This window comes from Mustela nigripes, chromosome 8, assembly GCF_022355385.1.
Source record: "Mustela nigripes isolate SB6536 chromosome 8, MUSNIG.SB6536, whole genome shotgun sequence".
In the NCBI taxonomy this organism is placed as follows: domain Eukaryota; kingdom Metazoa; phylum Chordata; class Mammalia; order Carnivora; family Mustelidae; genus Mustela; species Mustela nigripes.
This window is the reverse complement of record NC_081564.1, coordinates 1593576-1617166: the sequence shown is the minus strand read 5'-3', so window position 1 is coordinate 1617166 and position 23591 is coordinate 1593576. Positions and strand designations below refer to the sequence as shown.

Here is a 23591-nt window from a genome sequence, read left to right as displayed (position 1 = left end):
TGTTATAGAGTTACCACTGGATAACACCCAAACTCTCTACAGTATGAGGTAGTCTGCTAACACGCTAACATGGAAAGATCTCAGAGAAACAGTCTAAAACCAGAAAAATACAAAACTGCAGAAAAATCCATATGGTTTTTTTTGAAGCACATATATTATAATTGAATTTCCGCAGCTGTGCGCGCGCGCACACACACACACACACACATATTAATATGCAGAACAGGATCCAAAAGGACTTAACCGTTGACAGTGGCTAGCTCAGTGAAAGTGAGAGAGTAAAGACACTCAGGTTTTTACAAATTGAATATATTCATTTACTGCTTGAGCAATGACACACTCATTGTAAGAGTATCAGGGCAGAGTGTGCACGTGCTTAGACACACACCACACAGACCCCACGCTGTGTGTGCAGATGCGTCCACATACCAAGACAGTGTGTCTGTGTGTGCACGTGTGTAGATCTGGGGGAGGGGTCATCTGCAAATTCGGGAGAGAACATACAGTGGTGCACAGTGATTGCCCACAGATCTATATGGGTTTGAGCTTCTTGCCTTGACACACCTCTGTGACACATGACTCTGTGTTTATTTTAATGATTTATTTACACAGAGGGGACCCAACCCCAGCTGGAGGGAAGGATGTAGTGGTGTTGAGAATAAAGATCACTGCAGATTTATAGGTAAATTGCTGCCCTCGGAGAGCCTAAACCCTGCAGTCATTAAAGCGTTTTTAAGGTCCTTTTCACTTCCTTCAGGCCGAGGGACCTCTCAGTGAGCCTCAGCCCCCGCTGAGACCCACTGGCTAGACCTCCTGTTTCGAAAAGCCATGAGGACCTATTTTCTAATTGCTCTCCCTTCACGGTGAAATAATTCAAACATTCCATTCCCTTCCAAAGTGAGAACAAGAGCTAAATTTAAACGCAATAACTTAATGGTGCATCTGCGATCCTGAGCAGCCAACAATCTATCAGAAAAAATAAAAAAGATCAGCCCGTTCCGAATATAGGAAAAATCCACACACATGCATATCACTCCTTTCTGTCGCTTCCAACCCCAGGACGACCAAAATAAAAAAACATCCAAAAAAATATTAAGCTTTTGAAATAACCTGTCTATTACCCCTAAGAGAGCCGAGTAACGTCTGGGCACCAGAGGGCACCCAGAATAAATGAACTTGAAAGAATTACACACTAGTAATGATGCACATCACTCAGTTCAGACACGAGAGAAAAGAGAAAGTGTTCCTAATGACACAATTTGTCTGTTGAGGGCACACAGATAAACATCTCTTGTTATAAATGACATCCACTGTAGAAACAGACACGGTTATACCAATAATAATGAAAAAGAGAAGGTCTGGGAGTGTTTTCTAGGCGTATTCCCATCTCCCAGGGCCCTGCATTTACTAACTGAATGACGAAATGTTTTTGGCTCTGTAGTAATGAGAACAAATGGTTACCAAGTACATATCCTAAATCTGAAACAGCTGAGTTTCACACACAGGCTCTTTCTGCCTCCTGCCAGGAAAATGAACACATAAAATAGAAATCAGGGGACTGGGTGTGAACTCAAGTCTACTGAACACATACCGGCGGAGTCCATTCCTGTCACCGTCTTCACCAACCTGACCATGATCACTCTGATTTCCACCACCATCACCACCATCACGATCACCATGACCATCACCACCATCATGATCACCATCGTCAACATCACCACCATGACCACCACCATCACCAGCATCACCACCATCACGATCACCATAACTGCCACCACTGCCACCACCATCACCATCACCACCACCACCAGCATCATGATCACCACTACCAGCATCAACACCATCACCGCCACCATCGCCCCCATATAACCATGTCCACCATCACCGTCATGCTAACCACCCTGTTTACTGGCATGTGAGACTTACACCCAGTATTTTATCAGGACCAACCCCAAAACCAAGCTTAGACAGGGGCACTAAAAAGGATCAGCTGGTTACCTTCTGCTTCGTGCTCAAAATGCTTGACTAACAACCATGGCAGCGACTGCCTGGGCAGCCACTTAGCACATGAAAGCCTTTTGCAGAAAGCAGCAGCTATTAACCTCACCCCCAAAGTCATCTCATGATCACACAATGTGCATCCCTGCCCTGTGTTTAGACCACGCCTCCACATGAGAACCCTCAAACCTGAGAATAAAGGAATGAGCAAGCCAGCCCGGATTTCTCTCCTGAACCCTGCCCTTGGCCATCTGCTAATCTTCCCATGTTTGGGTGTGACTCAAACTGAAAACTGAGCATCAGGGCAAAACTGAGTCCAAGTCTTACCCATAAATCTGATTCTTTTTCAGTCTTTCTCGTCGGAGGAAACGGTGCCTCCCCCTCCACCATGTTGCCTCTGCTCGCCACCCAAAGCCAGCTTGTCGCTCCTTCTCACACTTCTTCCTGCCCAGCCTGTCACAACTGGCAGAGCCTACTGCCCCAATGCATCTAGAAGCTTTCCAATGTCCTTCATCTCCACCACAAACACTGGTCCAAGGCACCACGGCCGTTCATCCAGGCTACACGGTGTAATCCTTGCAGAAGGCAAATTTGATCCTGTCACTCCTTTATCTAAGATCTGCACTGCTCTCCGTCCACTGCCCGGATTTAAGACTTAAGATCCTTATCCACAGCCTGTAAGGACATGAATGACCTCCTCTCCGGGTCTGTATCCGGACAACCACTTCCCATGCATTCAGCTCTTTCTCACCCCTGGACCTTTGCACTGGCATTCCCTCGGGACACTGGTATCTCCACAGAGTACACACGGTTGTTTCACTCACCATTCAGCCTTCCCCAGCCAACCCACACAGAGTGGGCGTTGATAAACATCTTGAAGGAATGATTACACAAGGAAAATATGGATACAGCCCCCGGCAGCACAGGGGGTAGCACCTCAGAAGAAAGAAAGGACAACTCACCCCAGAGTTCTACCGCTGGGTTCCTAGTCTCGGGACACCAAGTGGAAAATGGCCGAGTGGGTCTTCCAAAGGTTGGGTCTGATCAAGTGCGTCTTCTGGACCCCAAGGTTTCAGGTATGATGAGTCATTTCTAAACTGTAAAAAGAAAAAAAAAAGCATATGATCCTCTAGCACAAAAGAATGGCATGTTAGTTGGCTTTTCTGCCTCCTTCAGCTTCCTCTATGCCTCAGACACAGGGCAGGTCAGCAAACAGGCCACCTGCCAGTCCATAGCATCAAGAGGGCTAGTAAGTGACAGAGCTGAGACTTAATGCAGAGCCTTCCCAGCCTGACACTTTTCTTTGCCTTCGACGAAATTTCCTGCTGTAGAGCCAAGCAAAAATACATACACACCCTGACACAAAGCTTTCGTGATGCTTTGAGTAAAATTCCAAGCTCCCAAATGTGCCAAGGGAAATTGTGGGAAGACTAATTATCCCCCCTTGTGTAAGTGACATGTCATTGCTGGTGGCAACAAGGGACACAACGGAGACCATGAATCGTCCAGGCTGGCTCTAAATATATCCTTAATTAGATAAATATGATGGATGCCTGTGCATTACAAGTGTTACCATAAGGCAAATTAATAAATAAAAATCAAGGTAAAAACCAATGAGCTTATAGCAAACTCTCAAGAAATTCCCATCTCACCACCAAATATTCAAAAATTAGAAATTTCTATATTTCGGTAGACCTTCAATTGACTTAGGAAATCAAAATACCAGAAGTTCTTTTCTTTCTCTCTTGTTTTGTTGCTCAGATGTTTTTGAACTTTGTAGAATCACAGGATAAAATAAGTTGCATTATCTTAGGTTTTATCCATTACTTTGTAAGTGTCCAGTGTCCAGAGTAACTACATGAGTTGGGGAAGAACACTTGGAAGCAATCTGGGGTTCAACTGGGAATTTGGAACTGGAAAACAGTCTGTATGAGCAAAATTCAATTTATTTCAATATGACAACCATTTTCTAAGTTCCTACCAAGTTCCTGGCAGTTGTTAGACCCAAACATAAATAAGAGTGAGCCTTTCCAGGACCCACAGTCTGACAGGGGAGGCCAAACCATGCAAGTATAACTTTATTCAAGCTAGACTTTAATAAGATTTAGAATGATGTGCAGACGAGATACGGAGGGAAGATGTCTAGACAGGAGATTGGAGTCTCGTTTCCTGAGGCAGTGAATGAGAGAGTCGGGACACAGGGCAGCAGGTGGAGCTCAGAGCAGTGGGGCACCATAATGAGCACCTGCCTGTGTCGACCCTTCCCCAGACCACATGCATAATGTAGGGAGGTGGGCATTTCTCCCCACGACCTTCAAACTAGGCAGGAGCCTGGAAATTTCTTTTTGGTAGGAAATAATAATCACAAGCAAAGGCCTTCATATAATGACATTAGGAACCTCCACCCCAAAATGTTTAGTTCCCTGCAATTGCCCTGGAGAGAGCCCACCATGAAGAAGCTCCCTTGGCAGCCACCAAGCCATCTAAACCTTCCTCTAAAACCAAATACCAACCAAAGATGACTTACCACATTAAAAAAAAATTCCAACATGGAAGATTATACTATGTACATAAAAATAAAACCCGGGAGAAGGAGAGAGTGCAGCCAACCTAACAAAACTTTACAAACAGAAAGAGAATAAGATGCTACGAAGGGAACAATGAAAGACAAAAAAAGGTTTCTGTAGATGAGAAAGAAGTTCGCCAAAATGGAATTTCATTTAAATGGCAAATGTGGAAGATAAGGTTAAGGAAATCTCCTAGCGTGCTAGAAAATATAAAACAAAATAAAGATTTTAAAGATTAATCCAGGAGGTCCAATTTTTACTAAGATTTCCCAAAAGAGAAAATGTACAAAAATTGAAGGAAATATATAAGAAAAATTTATATATTCAAGGATTTCATGAGGGGACTATGAAATGGCTGAAAAGAAACCACACCAAAGAGCATCATGAGATTTGGGAAGATAAATGATAAAGAGAAGATCTTAAACACTTCTAGTTAAAAAAAAAAAAAAAAAAAAAGTCAGAATTTTTAAAAGGAACAAAAGTACGTTAGGGCATCAAACTTCTCAGCAGCAATCTTGAAAGCCAGCAGAATGCCTTTTAAAAATCTGATTGAACATTATTTCCAACTTCAGATTCTAACCCCAAAAGCAGTTGATCCAGTGGGAGGACTAAGGAGAGATACTGCCACACATGTGAAGGGTCTTAAAGTTTGCTTCCAGGGTATTCTTTCTCGGGGAATTACTGGAGGATATGCTGCAGTAAAACAAGTGGGGAAAACCGAAAAGAAAAGCCGTAGCATGTAAGGAACAGTAGATCCTACTACACAGTGACAAAGAGAAACTCCAGGGTGACAGCTGAGCCTCAGATCTCGAGTAATCGATTTGGAGCAAGAAGACAGAGGTTTTACAGGTGAAGTATCATGTGGAAAGGAAACTCCAGGAAAGTCCTTGAAATGTCCGAGAATTGGGAAAGAATTTTCGGTATGTGGATTGCAAATGGCACAATTGAAAGGGAGGCAATTGGTAACTCCAGGAAAAGTAAAAGCCATGCAAGGAAAGAAATGCAGTCAGTCAGTCACTGGTTCTAGTTAACAATATGTACATAAGAGCAAGGTAAACTCTCATTATCGTCTTCACGAAAGTAGCAATTTAACTGCGTGTGTAGGTTGGGGTGGGGCCTAAAAGAACTAAATCTTCATCTGCCACAGGACTTCTGAATCTCCACACTACAGGTATTTGGGGCTAGATAGTTTTTTGGTGTGGGAGCTGTCCTGCGCACTGTACGACATGTAGCAGCATCCCTGTTAGTAGCAACCAAAAGCCAGGAACATAGCTCCCACCCCAAGCTGGGACAAATAAAAATATCTCAGACATGACCCCTGGGGACAAAATTGCCCTGCTCAAGATCCACTGATCCACCATAACAGAAAGTGCTATTTCTGACCTACAAAAACGGACCACTCCAGAACAGCAGCATGGGCATGTTATTTAGGATTGTTGAGGTTATTTAAAGAAGAAATTAATAGAAGTATTAAAAGTAGAGTGAAGAAACTGGGCAGTAAAAAGTTGACCAGGTAGGAAATGGCTGGTGTTATATACCATTAACCATTGTTAACTTTTTATTATTTTTTTTTAAGTTTTATTTATTTGACAGAGCACAAGTAGGCAGAGAGGCAGGCAGAGAGGGGGGTGGGAAGCAGGCTCCCCGCTGAGCAGAGAGCCCGATGCGGGGCTCGATCCCAGAACCCTGAGATCACGACCTGAGCCGAAGGCAGAGGCTTTAACCCACTGAGCCACCCAGGCACCCCCATTGTTAACTTTTTAAATTTTGCACATGCACTTTAAATTTTAACACGCAGTTGGAGCTCAAGGGAAAAAAAAAAAAAGTGTGCTCCTGTCTACTTTGGGAACTCAATGAAGTCCTCATGTGAGAACCCTGTTTCAAAAGAAACCTTACACTATTACATTAACTCACTGCACGTGCTGTGTCTTTTCACTAAGGTACATGAAGCAAACAGTCATTGAGTAAGGTCTTTCTACAAAATATCTATACGCCCCTAAAATCACCTGGTGCGACATTTTCGTCCACCTCCAGCACTGTGGGAATGACTGCAGCGAGCAGTGAGAGGCACGGGGAGGTCTTGACACACTATCAAATGGGTCAAGTGGAAAGTGAGTCAAAGCAGAGACCACCAGCGAGAGCCTCACCCAGCAGAGCAACTATGTCCTTTTGATACAAATCACCAGAGGCTTTACAGTCACCCATCTACCCGTCTTGTCCCTGCAAGGAATTGTGTTCTCGCAAAGAAATAGTTATGGATGACATTTAAAAAAATAAGAAGAATATGGAAAAGCATAGTAATTGCCATGTTACGAGGTTATTTCCTAGCTCTATGAAAAAGAAAAAAAAAAATGTCAGGTAGGACAAGAATCCCTAGCCTCTGTGCATTTAGCAAATTTTGGTGCTCCTGGCACAGAAAAAGTAAAAGCACCTCTTTCTCCGTTGGTCTTCCCAGGCCCTGGGACGCCACTGCTTCAACTGCCCCACACCTCCTGCTCTCTGGCCCTTCTCCTGCCCCCATCAAAGGGACTAGATGGTTCTACTGTGTCTGCACCTCAGCAAGCTGACTGGAGAACGTGTTCCTGATTCTGAAGAATGAAGAACTACCCTATCTGCTTACATGTGCAGAATGATTATTATTAATTCAAACGTGGTCCGGCCAGATAATGCCTTGGAGGGATAGTGTATAACCGAGTCTAACGATGTTGAAGTGAAATTGAATGGGGAGCTCGACTATCACTTCATATAAAGTTTTAATTAACAGCGCCGTTCAGGCAGATAGAGAAAGAAAAGCAGTGATTTATGGATGCACATTTTACAGCTGACTCCTCAAATCCCAAACAACACGAAACTCTGCCCACAAACTCTGTCCCACAAACACATTCATCACAGAGTCCAGGAGAAATCTTTCCACCACGAGGCAAGACCCAGTTCTTGCTGCTTAACATTGGGAATAAACTCAGTTCACTTCAACCAACTACTTACTCCAAGGGTCTCCCTACACAGAAAAGATAAAAAGGAATCCACCGGCCTTACAACCAGCGTGAGCCTGCTGACATTTTCACATTTATCGTTTCAACAAAAATCTGATGTCTACAGACTGAAAATGCCGCAATTATGTTCATTAGCTAATTACACTCATTATCTAAAGGCTTTGCGATGCTAAACCTTGTCTCATTAGCTGGCCTGGACGAAGTGAAAGACGCTTCCCCAGATTCAAATACAAAGCCGGAGTGAAAATTTCCGCTGGACACATCGTAACTTTGAAAATGTCCTGCTTTTAATGCCCATTATGGGATGGCTAGCCAAGCGGAAGCAGACCCAGTTTTGAGGGGAACAGATCTCCCTCGGGAGTGACACTGCGAGGACACGCCGTGGGACGCCCAGCCTCGCGACGAGTGAGACTCCTCTGCCTTCCGCGCTGAGCAGGGACAGAGCCTTGGGGAGGAGGATCCCTCCTAGCCTGAAACTGGCCTGGGGACAGGTTCCAAACGAAATGTCACAGTCATTGAAACTACAGTTAAGACCCAGCAGCATTAGGACCAGAGCTTATCACGAACTGGGAGGTTTCCAAATATCCACCCCATCCGTCTTTCAATCCATGAGGGCACCCGTCTCTAGCTGGGGCCTCCAGGAGGCTGGCTTTCTGCTTTGGTGTCTGAGCCCCATCTCGTGAACCTGTCAGACTCTTCCCCACACCCCGCGGTGGTACTTACACGATGCCGGGGATCGACCCGCTAGCGCGGAGGACGCAGTAGCTGGGGCCACCTAGACGGCTTCCTGCCCCCCCCACCCGTATGCCAGTCCCGCTGCGTCTCCAAGCCTTGCGCTCGGCATCAAGCTGGTAGACTGTTTACTTATTCATGGGCTGCCCGAGCCGGCTGGGAACTGCTTTGTGTCAGCTGAATAGGACGGTAATTCAATCTCCAAAGGGGAACTGTTCAGCACAAGGCATATCTGTCATAATGAGTCACGCCAATGGAAAGAACATGGCTTTCTGAGCCACTGGTAAAAGTTGTGTCTTGACAATGGGTAGTGTTATAGGACACAACCGTCTTTGCCTCCACGTGTGAGTCTCTCCCCTCCAAAGAATCCTTGGGAGAGGCATGACAGAGGGGGAATCAGCTGTGGGGTCGTATCCCCGGGAGAAAAAGCAGGGATTCCAGATTAAGCTTCCTGCTCCCTTGACAGAACTATATCTATTTGGAGAGACAGAAGGTAGAAATGTAAGAAAAATTAAAGGACAATGAAGTCAGAGGAAGGCGTCCAGCCAGCCCCAGAGTTTCCTGTGGTTTGGGGTTTTACATGAATCACAATAACAGTGAGGCCTCCAGCAGCCAGAAACCATGGCATTAGAAGTCACAGCATCAAAGAATGGCCCCATGCATACAGCTAAGAAGAACCAAGTTGGGAAGAGGCCCAACCACCTAGGTGTCCAGAAACCTCGACTAGCAGCAAGGAACCACAAATCAGGCAGGCCAGTGCCTCAACTTACCACAGTCCCCCCAGCTCCCAGGTGATGGGGACCCTGCCTCTTACATTCTGTGTTGAGTTCTAAGCACCCTGCACAGTGTCAAGGCGAAGCAGCTACTCAGAAATCTGCAGAAATAGCAAATGAATAAAGCCTTCAACATCAACGGGCCTTGGAATATGCATCAGTCAGGATGGGCTAGGCTACACTGCGATAACAAATAGCCCTCCAACATCCGTGGCCTGATCAAGTGTTAGAAATATTTTCTCCCAGCAAATAGTTGCTGAGAATACTTTGACAAATACCCCATCTTCATTAATTTCAGGGTTCCTTATATGTGCCCCAAAGCTCCCGTTATCCTGTTACTCTGATGACATAATCCCAGAGTTGGGCTTATATTAGACTACCTTCACTTTACTGGGTTGGCTTCTTGAATTCACTAATATAATAATTAATTACATTAATTATTTATGTAATATTATGGCTTCTCCGGTGTAACATGCTATTTGATGAATTCATCCTTTGAGTCAACAAAAGTTTATGGAGCATTTTACTCTGTGTCTAGGGGTGCAGCGGGCCGTAAGACGAGGTGATGGGAGCCCTGCTCTCGGAGAACGCACTTTCTAACGGGGCACCGACAGTAAGCATTGGAAGGCAGGGAGCATTTGGGGTGGACGCCGTGTGCTTGATCTGGACAACTGGGCACAGCTTTCTCTTGGGGTGATGTCTACACCAGACCTGATGACAGGAAGGGAGCAGGGTGGGCAGAACATGAAGATTTGTTCCGCAGAACGTGTCAGTGCCGAACTCCAGTGGACGTGTGCTGTGGACATCTTATTTCTACCATGACAACTGCTGTCCTGTTTTCTTTTTCTGGCTCCACCAGTCTGGGCCCCAGAGTGAGGATGGTGTGAGCAGAGCACCAGCTGGGGCCCCACGACACAGAGTGTGAGTGGGAGATAAACCTGTGAGTTTTTTACTTGGTGTCCAAAAGTACGGACATCTCAATGTCACCCTCCTGATTTCTCCAGGGTCTCTCCACATGGATACATATTAAAGCTGCCCACTTCGCAACAGCCCACGGTTTGGGATCTGCTGGAAAGAACCCTCACAAGCAAGCAAGGTATTCTCCAGCAGGGGGACAGACAGTGGAATGTTACTCGGCATCAAGGGGCGAGGAGCTGTCAAGCCATGAAACCCTAAATGCACATCACTAAATGAAAGAAGCCAACATGAAGGGACGGAATGCTGTACGATTCCAACTCCAGGATGTTCTGGAGAAGGCGCAACTCCGGAAACAGTAAGAGATAATTATCTGCCAGGGAGTGAGGGGGCAAGGGACGGACACGGAGGACGTGGGGGCAGTGGGGCTAACGCTGTTGATCCCATGATGGAGGGCCCGTGTCATCATACATTCGGCTGAAACCACAGGACAGACAATACAGAATGAGCCCTAAGGTAAACCATGGCCTCTAGTTAGTAACGTTGTATCAATATTGGCTCATCCCTTGTAGCAAATGCACCCCCACATTCTAGCCGTGGGAGATTCTGGGCTGGAGGGACAGGGGGTACACAGGAGCCTCACGTTCTGATCAACCCTAAACTCATCTTTTTTTTTTTTTTTTTTAAGATTTGATTTATTTATTTGACAGACAGAGATCACAAGTAGGCAGAGAGGCAGGCAGAGAGAGAGGAGGAGGCGGGCTCCCTGCTGAGCAGAGAGCCCGATGCGGGACTCGATCCCAGGACCCTGAGATCGTGACCTGAGCTGAAAGCAGAGGCTTTAACCCACTGAGCCACCTAGGTGCCCCATGAAAACTCATCTTTTTAAAAACATTTATTAATTTTTTTTCAAAACTGACCCCAAAAGGGGCATCTTGGTGGTTCAGTGGGTTAAGCCTCTGCCTTCGGCTCAGGTCACGATCTCAGGGTCGTGGGATCGAGCCCTGCATCAGGCTCCCTGCTCAGCGTGAAGCCTGCTTCTCCCTCTCCTACACTGCTTGCTTGTGTGCCCTCTCTTGCTGTTTCTCTCTGTCAAATAAATATTTTTAAAAAAATACTTTTTAAATACTTTTTTCTTTAAAAAAAACTGACCCCAAAAAGCACCCCACCACCTCAGCTGCTGTTCTTGTGTAGACAACAAGCATGTCCACCAGCCAGGGTCCGTGGACTTCCTCCTCTTTACCCCGTGGGTCTCAGCCAGACATGCAGGGTGGGACATGCACTGTCTGGGGACAAGAGTCTGGGACACTACACCCATGGCCCTCGGAGTGGCGCCTGGCTCTCAGACAGACCTTTGTAACTGGTGGAGCAATAAAAGATTTCATTTCCTTGTGTTTCCGCTTGGCCCTGAATGACAGTCAGAACATTAACAAGTGAAAATTGAAAGCTGAGATAAAAAACCTCCCCCAGGAAAAGTAGCCAGGCTGCCACATTCTCCAGAGACACAAGTCAATAAAATAATTCTTGAGAGCCAGAGACACTTGGATGGGTCCACAAATTAGCCATGTTGCAAGGGGGCCTCGGCGCCCGGCATCTCCGCTCCAGGTGCACATGCCCCGGCTCGCTGTGGCCTCGGTGCTTGTTGGTCCGAATGGTGAACCCCACCTTGAGCCACACGCCGTTTCTCTAGACGGCACCAGGGGCCCATGGGCTGCCGACTCTCCTGTGGGGTTTCTCCCAATTTCTCACCAATTCTAACCATCTCAGCCACGAGGGACAAGGGGACAAGGGGGAAGGAACACACTGTTGGGAAAACCTCACCATTACTCAAAGGAAAAGGAGCATGAGAGCAGGGCAAGCCCCTGGGACACCGTGAACCTGTGCTCAGGGCCCAGGAGCGATGCCCCGTGTTTAATTAAACCTGTTTGCCACACAGGAGCAATTCCATCGGCATAACCATCTCCCGTGAAAATTGATTTTGCTCTCGCCAAAGGCCCCTGGACGACCACACGTGGAGGCCTCCAGCACAGTGAAGCCTACCCTCAGCCTTATGTTCTCATTTCCAAAATGGAGGTCAAGTACAGCGCTCCTTTCTGAAATAAAATGGTTTCAGGAAATCGGTTTTCTCCATCATTGCCGTTCAAACCAGCAGCTCTCAATCGAGCATATACTCTGCTCCGAGCCCGTTCTCAGCGCATTACCTAGAGCATCTGCTTGAACCCGCAGAAGCTCGTGCAGCAGGTGCCTGCGCACGGGACACGGGAAGACACGGAGGGTGGACGAGTCCGGACTTGGGCGTCCCCACGGCCCGGTCATGAGCAGCCCCGGACGCCATAGGTCAGCAGAGACAGAGAAAAGGGGTACTACTCCCCACCGCTGGTGTTCCCAAAGGGGGGAAAATTTCTGTTCTGATATGCAAGAAATACCTAACACGGGCCTTTAGAAACACGACCTTGAAAGCTTCCATACTAGCCAACCACCAGGAGCGACGGGAAGCAGAGACGGGAGATGCCCGTGTGAAGCCAAATGAAGCAACCATGGCAGCCTTCCCCAGGTTTGAGACCGTTTCTGCAATCGTGGAAAGGCCCACTGTTTTCTCCGACAGCTGCTCGTCCCTAACAGTCTGTTTCGAGCCACATAAGCCACACCATCCTCACGAGATGGCAGGAGCATCCGATGGTCCTCATCAGCATTCTGTTGTTCGCCGGCTCCGAGACAGAAAGCTAGGTAGTTGGCCAGATCACACCACCGGACCGGCGCCTCGGGGACAGGCCTCCCCGGGGCTGGCGAAGGATTCCTCCTGACGGATGGCTTACTCGACGTGCAGCCCGTTCTCATGCCCCTCCGCGTGTGGACTCCGGCTCCGGCCGCGCTCCTGCCCCTGCGTCATCATTGTCACACCCCGTTCTCTCCCTTCCTCAGCCTCGTGGGCTGGGAGGTGCTCCCGAGGGCCTGGAATTAACTGGAGCATAAAGCAGGAAAGCACACTGGTCTCTGCTGGTCCTGGAGTCTTGGGGGGAAAAGCGGGTGACCCCGCTGGGAAAGCACCGGAAATGAGCCACGTGAGGCCACGCCCTCATGCAATGGCTATGTGGTCCCCATGGCGGGGTTGCTCGGTGGGGCTGCCGGGGACTCGGGTCCGCTCCTATCAGGCCAAGCCTTGGCTGGCCGCACTCGCTTCTCTGTTCCTGTCCTCACAACAAGCCTCTTGAACAGAGTAGAGTCCAGAGTCAATGCCGTGTCTACTCACTGGCCTCCACAACCCCTGCCTCGGGGCCCGGACCATCCTGGCTTTGGTACAAGGACACCAAAGACATGGCCATACAGGCTACTGTATTCACTGTCCCCGTCTTCTCCGAGGACACCTCCACCTCCCAGCCTTACTGTAAAGAGTTGGTGCCTGCTGTCTGCTGCGTTCCTATGAACGTGGGATCCGGTTTTCCCCACATTTGTGGCAGGGCCGTCCTTCCCCCTCCATGCGGCCTTGGTCACAGACCAGCCAGCTGCCTGCACGTGGCTTTATTTGTGGATTCTGTTCCACATCGGGGGTGCAGGACGAGTGAGCTCAAGGGTCTGCGGCACCATGCCGTGCCCTGGTGACCAGGACCATATCCTGCACTTGAAATTTTGCTCAGATAGTAGACCCCAAGTTCGGTGTTCTTTTGTTGGTTTGTTTGTTTTCAAGATTTTATGTATTTATTTGACAGAGAGAAAGAGAACAGGCAGGGGGAGCGGCAAAGGGAGAGGAGAAGCAGGCTCCGCTATGGGGCTCGATCCCAGGACCCTGAGATCATGATCCAAGCTGAAGGCAGATGTTCAACCAAATGAGCCGCCCAGGCGCCCCTCCCTAGTCCGTGTTCTTACCATCCCTACACACAAATGCTTTAGATAAATTAGAAATAAAGACTGACTGAAAGAGAGAAGGTGGTACTCTCCAGGATGCCCCCAGGCCACCCCGAACCTCAGGGAGGCCCCTGCTCTGCCCGGAGCTCTGTAGTCTGTCCTGGAAGTCAGATGTCCCGGGACAAAGCATTCAGCTTCTTTCACAACCAACAGTAACACATCGATGTACCTCTTCTCAGTGCCAGGCACTGTTCAACGTGTTCTCCTGAATTAGCACGTTAATCCCGACGGTGACAACTTAGGAATCAAGGCCTAGCACCACAGCCACGCCTTGGACTAGAGGACCGAGTTCCTTGCTAGAGACTGCAGGGCCAGGCTGCATGATGGGAGCTGAGCCCGGTGGCCTCCGTGGGCTGAGTTCAGGTGCTGGGACTCCCCAGGGAGCCACACTGCCTCCCACAGGAGGGAGGGGCTGGCTAAAAGCCAGCAGCCCTCTTCGGCATCCTGCCCTGGATTGCACAAATCCACACCGGGACTCTTGCTTCTGAGTGCGAGTCTTAGGCTAGACCGACCCTGAAATCCCCAATTCTCCAAACCCCTATGACTCTCCGCCTCCAACAGCTGCCCTCCATGGGGGCCTGACACACAGGCTGGCCCGCAGTCCCTAAGATGCAGCTTTCCCCGAAATGGCCACCTGCCGTTTGGAGAATACGGCAAAGCGCCCACCTGAGCACAAGGACACACGCTGGCTGAGGGCTTCACAGCGCTCATACTCACCCCGGCGGCAGCAGCACGGGCCACCACGCTCGCTCCATCGTGTCCACGAAGCTGGCTGGACATGGAGCCCCGTGGGAATGGTCACAGTATCCGCACCAAGTGCAGAGTGAGAAAGCCCATGGGCCCATCATCAACTGAGAGGAAAGCAGCAGGTTTCTACTGAAATTTTCTCACAGACAAGAAACCAGATCCCTTCAATGTGGAAGGAAGGAGAGACTGCCCGGGTCACCCATCCTGGAAGCGGACGTCTGTTGTCCACTCATCCCCAGACTGACGGAACACACGTCAGGAACAAAGGAGAGAAAGAGACACGGCCCTGCTCCAAAAACCCTGTCCCACACTCCAGCGGGGACGATGGAGACGACAATATTCAAACAAACAGGACCGTGTCCGCTCGCAGCTGTGCTGGGAGGAAAGCAGAGTGAGAAGGGGTGAAGGAAGGGGTGAGGTGGGCAGGGCAGGCCTCTTGAAGGAGGTGTCCCCTGAGGAAAGACTGGAGTTTGAGGAGCAGCTGGCATGCCGAGATAGGGAGATACAGAGCGCACGAGAAAGAGTTCTCAGTAGAGGACATAGACATGCAAAGGCCCTGGGGCAGGATGTCTCACTGGAGAGCCCACCTCTCACTGCCAGAGAAACTAGTCACCTCCTCCTTTGAGACAGAGGGAAGTATGTGGAGAGGCAGAGAGGTCTCTGACTTGCTCCAGTAAATCCTTGAAGAGCCCAGGAAGGTGGTAAGAAGGTGTCCTGTCCCTCCAGTGCCGTGGGCTAAATCAGCTTTCCCAGCTGTCAGCCTTTAATCCATCAGGGCAGGCGTGTAAGCTTGGTTAAGAGAGCAGTAAGACCCGCCCCGGAGACGCAGGCTACATTTAACCCACAGCTGCGGAGTGACCCAGACGCCGCCAGGGGCCTCTTTCATTATCCAGTCCAGGAAGGTGAACCCGTATGAAGAATCCCAAGTACCCGGGTAGGAAGATGAAGAGTCGTTATTCCCAAGAGCCCGGACACCAGGGGCAGACTAATCCGTGCCCGGCGCCACACCGGCATCCACACCCAGCCAGGGCATGTGGCACCCAGGGCTCATGGGAAGGACACAGCCCGCCTGCCCCTCCTCGGCTGTGAAACCTGTGGGACGGCCAAGAGCCACTGCTGGACCGGAGAGCGCCTGAGATCCGCCCTGATGGGGGTATTTACCCCATGGAATTAGGCCAGGACCACATGCCAGCTAGCTCAGCAGCAAGCACCGCCCTCCTAAACCCACTTCTCTTTCGCAGACAAGAAAATACATAAGAGTTAGCCATCCCACAGCACGCAGGTCACAGTCACCAGCTCTGCCCCGAGCTCACTGCTTCCTCCCCTCCAGCACCGCTCGGCGCTGTGGACCCAGTTTTCCATGTCCCTCCAAAATCCTAAGCCCCGGCGTGGCAGAGTCAGGAGCCAAGGCCTTTGGGAGGTGATGGACACAAGGGTGAGGTGTTCATGAACAGAATTTGTGCTTTTACAAAAGAAGCCCCAGACAGCTCCCTGGTCCTCCCACAGCGTCAAGACACAGTGGGAGACTGGCTGGCGGCAACCCAGGAAAGGGTCTCACCAGAACCTGCCCAGCCCAACGCCCACCTCGGCTTCCAGACCCCGGACTCTGATGCACAAACGTGTGCTGTCCCGTAAGTCTCCATCCAGGTGGGCTTAGAAACCAGTCAACACACTCCATGCCCCAGACCCAAGCAACGAGATCAGCCTGAGACCCACGCCAATCCAGAGCGGCCTCTAACACTGGGGAAAGTCACGGTCTTTCCTATAGGAATTAAGGGAACAAGAAGCCACTTGGTGCTACAAGGGAGGCCAGCTTTAACTCCACAGCAGCACAAACGAGATTGAAAAGAAACCAAGCCCTGGTTCATGACATGGAGTCCCTAGGTCAAACCACACCTGATGCTGTCTTTATCTGGGCCGTCAAGTTAACCTGACTCCATCCACTCCCTCCTAATGCTTAAACCATTTTGCATTTTTCTCTTAAAGGAAAGATTCCCAACCAATAGAAATCCCGAACCACGGCTTTACATTTTGGGCCTCCCTGGCTTCACTGAATGGACTCACTAAAGCCCTCTCTAATGAGTCAATCACTTAATAGCTTTGCTTGTGCTCCCAAGCTTTTAAAGAAAAACAAACAAAACCCAGAACCTCCAGTCCAGGACCTTCACGCTCCATCCAAGCACTGGGACCTGTGAACACAGAAGCACGTCTACCCCGCAGAGGGGACTCATTTGTACTTGGGCTGCTCCTAATGATTTTCTGTCCCCATGGCTTTCTGGCATGAGTCAAAGCTCACAGACACACTTTGTGCCCGGTACTCCGGACCGAAGGCCGTGCCCACGTCCCAGCATGGGGTGTCACGGAGCTCACGCATCACTAGTGTCTCCTTAATCATGATGCAACTTCATCTGCAGACTTTTCTATAATAAATAAGAAGTGAAACAAGCGTCCCCGAGGCTCTCAAGAGAAGGGGCTGTGCCCCCTGCCAACAGGAGAGTGGTGTGGCTCTGTGTGGGGCCGCCCAACCCCGTCTGTCACAAGCACCTAAACAACGGTGTTCGACGCAGAAACCCACTTCCATAAGTTGATCCTGAAAGACAAGAAGGGTTACAACGGAATCGGCGCATCTTTCAGCTCGGCAAAATACCACAGTCGTCATTTACAAGAAAACAGGCACTCCCCAGTATCCCCTCAGAATGCACTCAGCCCTCAGAGGACATTTCCCAAATCCTCAGCAAAGTCAGAGCCAAGCAGTAAGCATCTAGTGTACCGCCATGAATTCGGTGGGATGTTTCCACGGGTGACTTAAACTTTTTCTGAATTATTTCCTACACTTCAAAAAAAAATTTCTACAATGAGTATGTTACCCCACTAATCCAGTAAAAACAACCTGAAATGACTGTAATTATGAAAAGACATAAAACATGCATGGTAACTTTTGCCACAAAAACAGCGGAACACTGGGGACCCTCTGCACCGAGTTTTGTGCTGCTGTCCCAGCCATGTGGGCCCCATGGCTCTGGGGGGACAAGCCCTTGGAAGCCCCATTCACGGGCCTCCTGGGTTCCCGCCCATACAATGGCAGCAAGTTGGAGGTGTTGGGGTGGGAGCTGAGGGACAAGGAAGTACCAGAAGACGGAATCCTGTGACGTGTGTCCGTCAGCAACCCACCAGCTTCTGGGCCGGGTCAGGCACTGAGTGTGCGGTTCGACACAACGTACATTTATTTCTCACACAACCCATCAGAGCAGGTGGTCCCAGTTGGTGGCTGACTCCCCTCAACCCAGAGGCTCAGGCCCCTGCCGTCAGTGGCTCCCCACTCCCCAGGACCCTGCAAGCCTCAGTCCCCATCACCCGCGCCCCAAGGCACACCCATCCCTCCCTCCCCGCACAGCCCGCCCAGATCTGGGCTTCTCAGGACAACGGAGACAACCACCTCGACAGCGAGGTCTGAGGCCCAGCCGCCTCCCCAAAAGGGAGAGGGGATCGTGGGAGTAGGAGCCGCTTCTGCCCACGGGCACAGGAAAACCCCCAGTCAGGTGAGACCCGGGAGCTCTGTGGGGAGAGGTGGCGGCACAGAGGGAGGGACCGGAGCTGAAGAAGCGTGGAGACGCGCCAGCACGTGTGGGCAGACCCGAGACAGTGTGATCGCCGGCTCGCGGAAACCCTGAAGACTCTGTCTGCTCCTTTGGAACCAAAAGCAAGAGGTATTTCCTGGCAAGGTGGCCTGGGGTGCACTGTGCTCTCAGGGTGGCCATCTCACGCCCGCTGCCCCAACACGTGCGATTGCATTCTTACCCCCGCTCTGAGCCCCGGGCACGCGAGAGCCTCCTGCAGCAGTCACGGCCGGCTCCCTGTCTGGCCTCCGCCCAGAACTGCTTTGAACGCTGCATCAGGGCCATGCCTCCTGGGCGCAGCCCTCTGGTAACTGTGAGTGTCAGAGCGCCTCACCTCCCTTATTAGTGGGTTCACCTCCCACACAGGCTCACCCGGGTACGGGCCTCCCGCCTGCACCCATGAGCCCGTGCACCCCTAGCACGCCCCCCCACACCAGTCTTGGCATGCGAAGTCCGAAGGGAAGCCTCACTCTAACACGAACGCTGGTGTCCTCTTTGTCCAGAAAAGCCCAGAGCTGGCCCCATTGTGTGAAGACCCCTTTTCTCCAGCCTGGGGCTAAGGAAGCACCGGTTTTCCTAACCCATCATGGCTTTCTGGGGGGCGGGGGGGGCAGAGAGGCAGAGGGGGCAGCGGGGGGCAGGGGAGAGAGAGAGCTCCTTTCCAAAGAAGCAACCAACCCTATAATTTCTCATTTAGACCTATGCCTTGAAAGGAAAATGCCACGAATAAATGGGAACCTCCTGGCCTTGCAGGAAAATATCAAAGAGATTGCAAGCAGCGTTTTCTTGAACCAAAATTCATACAGTCTTGTTTAAAAAGGACAAAAACAAAAACCCACCTGCTCTGTAAATGTCACAGGAAGGTGCTCAGCGTGAGCTGGGAAGGCTTGGGTGGAGCAGGGCTGGTCTGAGAATGGGGACTAGCCCGAGCCCCCATCCAGGGCTCAGTGCTGCGTTTTGGAAGGAATCATTGTGCTTTTCCGTGCAACTGGGTGTGGGTGGGAAGGGGTGCGCCACGCCAGCTGCCCAAGGAGACCCGGGAGCTCAGAAAGACAAAATCAAAAGAAGGCACTGCTTGAGCAAAGTGGAGGACAGGCCACCGGTGTGATGCGGCCACACAACAACACCTGGGAACGGCCCCCAACTGAGTCTTTCCCTATGAGAGACCATCTGGGGCCAGGGAGTGTGACAAGCCCTGCAGGCACCCCACCCAAACCAGGCCTGAGGCCTTAACAAAATCCCCCACAAGGACCTGCACCTGCCCCGGGGGCCGGGAAGAAGGGGCCCTCAGCAGAGGGTGTGGCTTCGCTGGGCTGCTGTGTGCCTTCCTCACCGTCTTCCACGCAGTCTGCGATTTCCAGTCTCTGACGCTCCTCTGAAGGGGCCCCCAACGTGCTTCTTTTTTAAATTTCCCTTTCGGTGTATATTTTATCTCTCGTTAAATAGGCGTGTGCTGAGAATATTCAAACTCAGAGGAGGAACAGCTGGACAGGAGCCCGGCCCCGTTTCAAGCGCGGATCTAGTTAGGAGCAGAGAGCTTGGCCACGTGAGGCCGAAACGCAAGGTGTTTGGTTTATTTCCCCATCCTCCCACAGCCCCCCCCCCCCCGGAGCCCTCGGAAAGGCCACACCGACTCCCGGCCCCCCAGGAGCCGCGGCGGCCCGGCGAGGCCAGCCTGGCCGCAGGGAGAGCCGCCCAGCACGGGCTCGGGTCCCCCTCCCCCCCCAGGCCCCCTCACAGATCCCACGACCACCTTCCGCGGCCGCCCCAGATGCCAGCCAGAGTCCTCGGGTTCTGAAATGCCACAGCCACGGTCCCCGAGCCGCTGCCGGCGCCTGGCTTCTGTGGCAGGAAAGGGAATTTTCTGGTTTGCATTCGTATGTGCCAAACTCTTACATCTTCTCTGTTCTGCGTTTGGAGAAAATGGGACCACTTCAACTAGGAAAAAAGGAGTCGATGACATTTGGGGGAAAAATGGACCAGGAAGATCGTATTTCACTGAGTAAATTGACAAAAGGTCAAAAACCTTGATCTTTACCACCGATGTGCTTTGTCTGAAACCTGAACCACCTCTTAAATATTTATAGGCGAGAGCCGTGACCGCAGCTCGCCGTCGCCCCGAGCCCAGCGGAGCCAGGCCACCGGTTCCATCCCGGGGAGGCTCAGTGCAGGCACAGGCCCGCGATCCTGCTGCGGACGGATCCAGCTGCGGGCCAGCAGCCACGGGGCTTGGAAGCAGCACCGTGAGCTCCTTGCTTCAGACAGGAGAGCAGGGATGCACAGGCAGATGGAAGCACCAGAGGGGAGCACCGCGGCCCCGGACACACAGTCTCGGCCCAGGTCTGTCTGCTGTGGCCGGAAACGGGGAAGCCCCAGAGGCCACGCCCACACCCAGCACCCAGATCTTGGTTGCTAAATACCATTCTCCAATAAAAGAAACCATGGTCCTGCAGTGTTTGGGTGGCTCAGTGGGTTAAGCCTCTGCCTTCGGCTCAGGTCATGATCCCAGGGTCCAGGGATCGAGCCCCGCATCGGGCTCTCTGCTCAGCGGGGAGCCTGCTTCCCCCTCTCTCCCCCTATCTCTCTGCCTACTTGTGATCTCTGTCAAATAAGTAAATAAATCTACAAAAAAATAAGCAACCACTGTCCTTGGAGAAGAAAGCTAACTCTGGGGCCGGAGTAGGGAACGTGCCCAGCGGGCTACGAGCTGGGAGCAGCGTATGACACCAGAGGTCAGAAACGGGGCCACACAGAGCGCAGCGGCCTGCGGGGAGCTTCCCTGGGCCCTTTCCTCTGTGCATTAAGGGACATGATGATAATAAGTCTAAGCTCGGAACAAAGCTATGATCCATTAATCCACACTAACATAAATAAATAAAAAATATATAAATGAGGAGAAAGATGAAAGCTTTTCCTTTTTTGTTTAAGATTTTACTTACTTATTTGACAGAGAAGGAGCACAAGCAGGGGAAGCGAGAGGGAGAAGCAGGCTCCCCACTAAGCAGGGAGCCCGATGCAGGACTCGATCCCAGGACCCCGGGATCACGACCTGAGCTGAAGGCAGACATGCAACCAACTGAGTCCCCCAGGTTTCCCTACAGAGGAAAACCAACAAATAACCATCAAAGGAATCACAAAAAACCACCACATTGTAAGTGTCGTAAGAATCAGGTGTCCTTGTGGGTAAGAGTCGGCCGCAGACGCTAACGTGGGGCACGTCCTATGAGAAACAGGGACTTCCCATGACCTGGTCTCACAGTCCCTCCCCACAACCCACCTGCCAACCACAGAAAGGACCGCGGTCACTTCACAGCGAAGGATCTCGGCGACTGGCCTGCAGCCCACTGACCCTGGTGCTCATCCCCCAAACCCCGTGGTAGGTGTCAGCACTCACCCAGGCCCCCGCAGGAGCCGGCACCTCCTGCCATAACGCAGAATCTGAGCGCAGTCATGGGGGGTGCCCCACACACCCCACATCGGGGGCAACTGTGACATTGTCGGCCCGTGTCCCTCAAAGATGGTCAAGCGAGCACAGAGACAGAAAGGCTGAGACCCCGCCCCCAGGAGATTCAGGGGATTGGGAGCAGCCCGAGTTAGTACCACTTGGTACCGGGATGCGTCCTGCTGGGGGAGAAAAGGAAAAGGGACAGCTACGAAGGGTCCTACGGGACAAGGTAAACATTGTGAATGTTGCCTAGATGGACTGAGTCGCAGTGCTGCATCAGAGCTCGGCTGGCAGCCTTTCCGTGGTTTTGAGAGGGGGCGTTCTCGCTCCTGGGAAAGGAGCAGGGAAGGGTGCTGTCAAGGCGGCATGCTGTCTGCGGGGTCCTCAGAGGCGGGGACCCGGGGACGGCTTCGGGATGGCACACAAGCAGCAGCCGCCCCCACCGGGGACCATGGAACCTGTTCTTGCAGCTTTTCTGCAAGTTCCCCCCCAAGGTCCCCTTCCTTCCAAAGTCCACACTAAAGGCTCTAAAACACACACAGAAAGAAGGACCTCACAGGAGCTTGAAAGCAGGGCCATCGGGACAAGAGGCTGTGAAACAGGGTTTTGTCTGCCCCTGCATCCCCACTGGCTCTCGCTCCGGCCCCTCCCCCACCCGCCATGCGGCAGTCCTGGGGACCAGGCAGCTCTTTCTTTACCCCAGTGTTCTCCAAAGTAACTGTCGAAGGCAGGACTACGTGACCTCCGGGCCGTGAGTTCAAGCCTCACGTTGGGCCCCACAGCCAGCACAGAGCCTACTTGCAGAGAGGTACGGAGGTGGGTGGGTGCGTAGACAGACAGACAGACAAAGGCAGGACGACTTCCGCAGGAAGAGTCTTGGTCGACGGTCCCAGAACACTGACCACTTCCCATCGGTCCTGTCTCTATCTCACGACAGCCTGCTTGGGTTTGGTCTGGGCTCTGCGGGAAAGAGGCAACAAGTTCCCGTGCCTGGTACAGGGCCTGGCATACATACTGTTTATCCAATGCGGGGGGGGGGGGGGGACAGGGGGGGGCGGGGGGGGATGGGGAGCGGCTGCCTCCCCAGCCCAGCCACCCAACTGTGCGGCGGCCAGGCGGCCCGCTGCCCGCTGGGGCCAGAGCAGGTGCAGGAGCAGGTCCAGAGAGACAAACAGGAAGTAGGAGGTGGGCGGCCACAGGTGGTGGCCACAAAGCACCAGACTGCCAGGCATCACCCCAGCCCAGCCTGGGAGGGAACCCCAGGACCCTTGGGACCGACCGAGCGACAGAAGCATCCTGGCTGTTCATGGTGGCCAGCGAGCGGCTCACCGGGGTCCTGGTCCTGCTGGAAGAATCACGTGCTCAGCACGCTGGGGCCGTGTCCATACGACACTGTGGACCCCGCAAGAGGTGAGGGCCCTGGAAGCCGTGTCCCCTGTGACCTAGCTCCTGGTCCTCAGCCCGAAGTGCCCCGTGGCTCTCCAGCCACACTCTGAGTGGGAAGGGGCAGTAGCCACAGGAGACTTGCCTCCCTAGTCATCTCCCCATGGGTAGCCTGCAGCCCCGTGGACCCCAGCACCTGCCCTCCCAGGTAAGGAAGCTAGGTCTCAGACAGAAGGACACCGGGCACGTGAACCCACACATGAGCCCGGCTCTGCAGCCCTCCCACGTGGTGGCCAGTCTGACAGCGCGGCGGCTCGTGAGAACATGGAACAGCACTCCACGTGTGGAACAGCCCAGACCAAGGCAAGGAGCTGAGAAGCCACCCGTCGAGTGGCGAGCACGGGGTGCAGGGATGTTCAGTACGGAACTCACACACAGCCTGGGCTCCGTAGATGGCTTATCAATCCTCACACACAGCCAGGGCTCCGTAGATGGCTTATCAATCCTCACACACAGCC

General features: G+C 51.8%; 1 protein-coding gene across 7 annotated transcripts in view; it reads right to left on the bottom strand.

Annotated features, from left to right (window-relative positions):
* RIMBP2 (RIMS binding protein 2) overlaps positions 1–23591 on the bottom strand; it is a 205767-nt gene that overhangs the window by 157793 nt on the left and 24383 nt on the right. For all 7 annotated transcript variants that reach the window (XM_059408179.1, XM_059408182.1, XM_059408180.1 and 4 more), the window contains exon 2: positions 2961–3095. The gene's annotated coding sequence lies outside the window, so the exon portion shown is untranslated. The remainder of the gene's footprint in view (positions 1–2960; positions 3096–23591) is intronic.